We start from the raw sequence: 7,261 nt of genomic DNA, 5'->3' as shown, positions 1-7,261 counted from the left end.
ACAGGCAGGACACGTATTTGCAGAATGGATAGAGCAGGAAAGAATGCAAGAGAGACCTCAAATTATCTTCTCGTTGTTACCCACTCATTATCTATCTGATTCCAACCATACTGCAGTTTCTTCTCTAATTGAAATAGTTAGTTTGCTATCATGTGATTAACTGCCCAATTACTGAATATGGTCACAGAAGCTGAGGAAGGTTCATTCGAGGTGCATTGTTTATAATGACTGAATTAAATGGTCTGTGAAGCCCTCTTCTCAGCCAGGGTCCATTGTCCAAAGTGATTGAGTTTAATAGCACAGTCCACACCCACCTGGACAAACACATTGGCCAGAGTTGTCCCATCCCGCCTGCTGCTGGAATTTTAGCGGGTGGGTTGCAGCGAATGTAAAACCCCGTTGACGGTCGGGTGGGAATTTCAGGTTTTTAAACCGGTGCGGTCGGAGAAGTCCGCCCATTGTATCTGGATGTCTGTGAATAGTTCAGGGGATAGACCACTCTTGAATAAATCAATTTTCTGGGTGGGCTACTTTCAGACAGCGTAATTCCTTTCTAATGGTTTTGTAATTTTGCAAGGTGAAGTCGTGTAAATATTTCGCTATTTGCTGAAAAGCAAATTGATGGAAATATAGTTGGCTAGATTGGATTTGTCCTGCCTTTTATGGACAAGAGATACCCAGGCAAAGTATGACATTCGTGCCAGCGTTGTAGCTATACTAGAACAGCTCATCTCGGAGCAGTTAGTTCCAGACCGCAAGTCTTCAGTACTACTATTGAGATTTTGTCAGTGCCTTCAGCAGGTAGGTGGTAGTCAGCAGGAGGTTTCCTACTCCACGTTTGACATGAAACCACAAAACTTAATGGGATCCGGAGTCAATATTCAGGACTCCCGTGGTCATTCCTGAGTGCATAACAATGTACCGTCAACTCTGATGGATCTGACCTGCTAGTGGGGCTGGACGTACCCAGGTACGGTGATACAGCAGTCCGGGACATTGGTTGTAATCTGTAAATAAGCCATGCACGTTGACAAAAATGAGAGTGTACACTGGCTGGATTACATGTTCAAATTCTTGAGTTAGGTTTGAACCATTAACGTTCTGACAATGTGGTAAGGTTTCAACTATGGAGTCAAACTGTAAGCTATAGCATGCTTTACTATGTTAAAGATACTAAGTGCAAATAGGTGTTGTTGTAAATGGAACGTGCCATTTTTGAATCTATCGATCAGAAGATTGTTTACAATATTCAATTATGAAGGTCACAAAAGGTCTCAATGCACCCAGAGATCACCCTGCCTCCATCTGCTGGTGATGCTGTGTCAATGCACCCAGAGATCACCCTGCCTCCATCTGCTGGTGATGCCGTCTCAATGCACCCAGAGATCACCCTGCCTCCATCTGCTGGTGATGCCGTGTCAATGCACCCAGAGATCACCCTGCCTCCATCTGCTGGTGATGCTGTCTCAATGCACCCAGAGATCACCCTGCCTCCATCTGCTGGTGATGCCGTGTCAATGCACCCAGACATCACCCTGCCTCCATCTGCTGGTGATGCTGTCTCAATGCACCCAGAGCCCACCCTGCCTCCATCTGCTGGTGATGCTGTCTCAATGCACCCAGAGATCACCCTGCCTCCATCTGCTGGTGATGCCGTGTCAATGCACCCAGAGATCACCCTGCCTCCATCTGCTGGTGATGCTGTCTCAATGCACCCAGAGATCACCCTGCCTCCATCTGCTGGTGATGCTGTCTCAATGCACCCAGAGATCACCCTGCCTCCATCTGCTGGTGATGCTGTCTCAATGCACCCAGAGATCACCCTGCCTCCATCTGCTGGTGATGCTGTCTCAATGCACCCAGAGATCACCCTGCCTCCATCTGCTGGTGATGCTGTCTCAATGCACCCAGAGATCACCCTGCCTCCATCTGCTGGTGATGCTGTCTCAATGCACCCAGAGCCCACCCTGCCTCCAGCTGCTGGTGATGCTGTCTCAATGCACCCAGAGATCACCCTGCCTCCATCTGCTGGTGATGCTGTCTCAATGCACCCAGAGATCACCCTGCCTCCATCTGCTGGTGATGCTGTCTCAATGCACCCAGAGATCACCCTGCCTCCATCTGCTGGTGATGCTGTCTCAATGCACCCAGAGATCACCCTGCCTCCATCTGCTGGTGATGCTGTCTCAATGCACCCAGAGATCACCCTGCCTCCATCTGCTGGTGATGCTGTCTCAATGCACCCAGAGATCACCCTGCCTCCATCTGCTGGTGATGCTGTCTCAATGCACCCAGAGCCCACCCTGCCTCCATCTGCTGGTGATGCCGTCTCAATGCACCCAGAGCCCACCCTGCCTCCATCTGCTGGTGATGCCGTCTCAATGCACCCAGAGACCACCCTGCCTCCATCTGCTGGTGATGCTGTCTCAATGCACCCAGAGATCACCCTGCCTCCATCTGCTGGTGATGCTGTCTCAATGCACCCAGAGATCACCCTGCCTCCATCTGCTGGTGATGCCATCTCAATGCACCCAGAGCCCACCCTGCCTCCATCTGCTGGTGATGCCGTCTCAATACACCCAGAGATCACCCTGCCTCCATCTGTATGAAATACAGAGAGACAGAGAGAGACACACACAGATACAGAGATATAGACAGAGAGACAGAGACAGACACATATAGCAATACAGAGACAGAGAGAGAAACACACAGATAGTGAGATATATACAGAGAGACAGAGAGGGGGAGAGAGAGAGAGAGAGAGACAGATACAGATAGAGACAGAGAGATGTACAAGTAAGAAAGATGAAATAGAGAGACACACACATAAATACAAGAATCGAGAAATTCAAAAAGAGACATGGAATTAGGCAAAGTCAGATCTAGCTTTGCATTCAGTGTTTATTTAAAAATTCAGAGAGTATTTTACAGGAAAATTGATTTTAAAGTTAACAAAAGTACATCTGTCCTTTTCAGCTTCACACTGAGATCAGAACCCATGCGATCTGAGCTGCCCGGTATCTGTACAACTGTAACAGAGACCAGAAAGAGAAAAAACAGAGCTCAACATCACGGGAAATGAACAATTGTGAATAAGGTACAAGAAAAGTTCTTTATTTATACATGAAACTTAAACTCCAAGAAAACTATTAACTACAATTACATTACAACAAAAATCCCCTTATACATTTCACACTGAAAACTGCAATCCTGTCCACGATTGTCTCAGTTCCAGATTCAGAATGACAAACAGAGACAATTTGACTGTTACAGTCACCGAGAGCAGATATTGTGTTTGTGTCACTCAGAGATCTTCATAATCAGCTGAGGGAAATCTACAGCGTCCAAAATTCAACCCATCACTTGATCTGTAAAAGAGAGATACACCAATGATCAGATATTTATGATGTGGGACATTAGAGTTTTTAATCAGTGAAACATTGAGAGATTTTTCAAATCCCTTCTGTCAGTTTAATAACCCAGTCTGACAGCAGTTCCATTTCACACTCTCTGCTCAGTCCTGTGTTGGGGGGGGCGGGGGGGGGGTTAGTGTGGGATCAGTGTTTGCTTTTCTCAAACTGCAGTGAGATCCCCAACAAGGGTAACAGACGTTTGAAAACTTAAACATTACAAAACTAAACCAGACAAAGAGTGATTGGGCCTCCTGCCTTCAATACAGCGATCTTCGCTCCAGAGATTGTGGGTTCAGCTCAGAGCTGAAAATACTAGGCCCTTAGCATCAAAACACACAGACACACAGAGAGAAAAACACAGAGAGACAGAGACACAGAGAAACACAGAGACAAGAGACACACAGAGAGAAAAACACAGAGAGACAGAGACACAGAGAAACACAGAGACACACAGAGAGAAAAACACAGAGAGACAGAGAAACACAGAGACAAGAAACACACAGACACACAGAGAGAAAACACAGAGAGAAAAACACTGAGAGACAGAGACACAGAGAAACACAGAGACAAGAGACACAGAGAGAGAAAAACACTGAGAGACAGAGACACAGAGAAACACAGAGATAAGAGACACACAGAGATAGAAACCAAGAGAGACACAGATACACAGAGGGGATACAGACAGACATATATGGATACAGAGAAATAGAGAGATAGAGAGGCAGAGCGATAGAGACAGAGAGACACAGATACATAGAGATAGAGAGTCATAGATACGGAGAAATACAGAGACACAGAGAGACACACAGATACAGACAAGGAAACAGAAAGAGACACAGATACTGAGAAATACAGAGACACAGAGATACACAGATACAGACAAAGAGACAGAAAGAGACACAGATACAGAGACACAGAGATACACAGATACAGACAAGGAAACAGAAAGAGACACAGATACAGAGAAATACAGAGACAGAGAGATACACAGATACAGACAAAGAGACAGAAAGAGACACAGATACAGAGACACAGAGATACACAGATACAGACAAGGAAACAGAAAGAGACACAGATACAGAGAAATACAGAGACACAGAGATGCACAGATACAGACAAGGAGATAGAAAGAGACACAGATACAGAGAAATAGAGAGACACAGAGAGACACATAGATACAGGCAAGGAGACAGAAAGAGACACAGATACAGAGAAATACAGAGACACAGAGATACACAGATACAGACAAGGAAACAAAGAGAAACAGATACAGAGAATACAGAGGCAGAGACACACAGATATGTAGAGAGATATTTAGAGAGACACGCACACAAATTCATACTAACAGAGATATAGAGAAAGAGAGATGGAGTTAGACAAAGTCAGAATTAGTTAATTTTGCATTCAATGTTTATTTAAAAATTCAGAGAATATTTCACAGGAAAATTGATTTTAAAGTTAACAAAAGTGAATCTGATCTTTGAGTTCACACTGAGATCAGAACCCATGCGACCTGAGCTGCCCGGTATCTGTACAACTGTAACAGAGACCACAAAGAGAAGCAACAGGAGCTCAACATCACGGGAAATGAACAATTGTGAATAAGGAACACGAAAAGTTCTTTATTTATACATGAAATTTAAACTATAAGAAAACTATTAACTACAATTAATAGACACTCTGTTATTACAATCTGGGCCTTGTATCAGTAACCTCTGCCCTAAACCTTTCCCATTATTACAATCTGGGCCTTGTATCAGGAAATACTGCCATAAAACTTTCTTGGTTATGACAATCAGGGCCTTGTATCAGTAATCTTTGTTGTAAACCTCTCTCAGTTATGACAATCTGGGCCTTGTATCAGTAATCTCTATCCTAACCTCTCAGTTATTACAATCTTGGCCTTGTATCAGTAACCTCTGTCCTAAACCTTTCCCATTATTACAACCTGGGCTTTCTTTCAGTAATCTTTGCCCTAAACCTCACTCAGTTATGACAATCTGTGCCTTGTATCAGTAACCTCTGCCGTAAATCTCTCGCAGTTATTACAATCTGGGCCTTGTATCAGTAATCTCTGCCCTAAACCTCTCTCAGTTAATACAATCTGGGCCTTGTATCAGTAATCTCTGTCCTCAACCTCTCTCAGTTATTACAATCTGGGCCTTGTATCAGCAGTCTTTGCCCTAAACCTCTCTCAGTTATTACAATCTGGGCCTTGTATCAGTAATCTCTGCCCTAAACCTCTCTCAGTTAATACAATCTGGGCCTTGTAGCAGTAATCTCTGTCCTCAACCTCTCTGTTATTACAATCTGGGCCTTGTATCAGTAATCTGTGCCCTAAACCTCTCTCAGTTATTACAATCTGGGCCTTGTATCAGTAATCTCTGCCCGAAACCTCTCTCAGTTATTACAATCTGGGCCTTGTATCAGTAATCTGTGCCCTAAACCTCTCTCAGTTATTACAATCTGGGCCTTGTAGCAGTAATCTGTGCTCTAAACCTCTCTCAGTTATTACAATCTGGGCCTTGTATCAGTAATCTCTGCCCTAAACCTCTCTCAGTTATTACAATCTGGGCCTTGTATCAGTAATCTCTGCCCTAAACCTCTCTCAGTTATTACAATCTGGGCCTTGTATCAGTAATCTCTGCCCTAAACCTCTCTCTCAGTTATTACAATCTGGGCCTTGTATCAGTAATCTCTGCCCTAAACCTCTCTCAGTTATTACAATCTGGGCTTTGTATCAGGAATCTGAACACAGGGATGTGGTTTCCTCTGGTATCTCAATCTGTGAATGATGACGGAGCCTCCACAGCCCTCCGGGATAGAGAATTCCAAAGATTTCCCATCCCGGAATTCTGGGAAAGTTGGGGAGATGGATTGGAAACTGGTTTAGGGTTTGGACACTGAGGGTGGGTGGTAGAAAGCTGTTTGAGTGACTGGAGGCCTGTGTCCAGTTGTGGGGTCCCGCAAGGCTCAGTGCTGGGGGGGTTTATTATTGTTCTATATCAATGTTACAGAGGATAATCTGGGGGCAATGATCAGCAAGGTGCCCAGATGAGACCAAGATTGGTGGGATGGTTAATCGGGGAGAAGGTTGGAGGTTACAGGGAGATATAACTGGGTTGGGTCAGATAGGCAGAGCAGATGGGATTTAACCCTGATAAGTGGGAGCTGATGCCACTTGGAAGAAGTAACAAGGTGAGGGAGTATTTAATGAGTGGCGGGACACTGGGAAGCTCAGAGGAACATACGGATCTCGGGAAATGATTCCCAGATCCCTGAAGGCAGCAGAGTAGGTGAATCAGGGGGTAAAGAAGGCAGATGAAACACTTGCCTTTATCAGTCATGGTGTAGAGAATAAGAGTAAAGAGTTCAGGTTGGAGTTATACAGAGCGATGGGGAGGCTGGAACACTGTGTGCAGCTCTGCTCACCTCACTATAGGAAGGATGTGAGTGCACTAGAGGGGGTACAGAGGAGATTCAACAGGACGTTACCTGGGGTGGAGGCTCTGAGCGATAAGGACAGACCGGATAGGCTTAGACTGTTTTCACTGGGGCAGAGAAGGCTGAGGGGGGACAGGATGGAGGGGGAGAAGATTATGGGGACAGAGTGAAGAGGGAGCAGTCGTTCCCCTGGGTTGAAGGGGGGGGTCAGTCACGAGGGGACAGGGTTTTAGTCGGAGCGAGTCGGAGGGGAGTTGTGAGGAACGTTCACTCAGAGGGTGGGGAGAATCGGGGACACACTGCCTGGGAAGGGAATGGAGGCTGGAAACCTTCCAATCTTTCAAAAACATCTGGATGAGCGCTCAAAACATCCCGACATTCCCAGATACGGGACAAGAGATGGA

Source organism: Carcharhinus amblyrhynchos, unplaced genomic scaffold (genome assembly GCF_965287045.1).
Source record: "Carcharhinus amblyrhynchos unplaced genomic scaffold, sCarAmb.v2.hapA chromosome_241, whole genome shotgun sequence".
Lineage (NCBI taxonomy): Eukaryota > Metazoa > Chordata > Chondrichthyes > Carcharhiniformes > Carcharhinidae > Carcharhinus > Carcharhinus amblyrhynchos.
Note: the sequence above shows the minus strand (reverse complement) of the source record.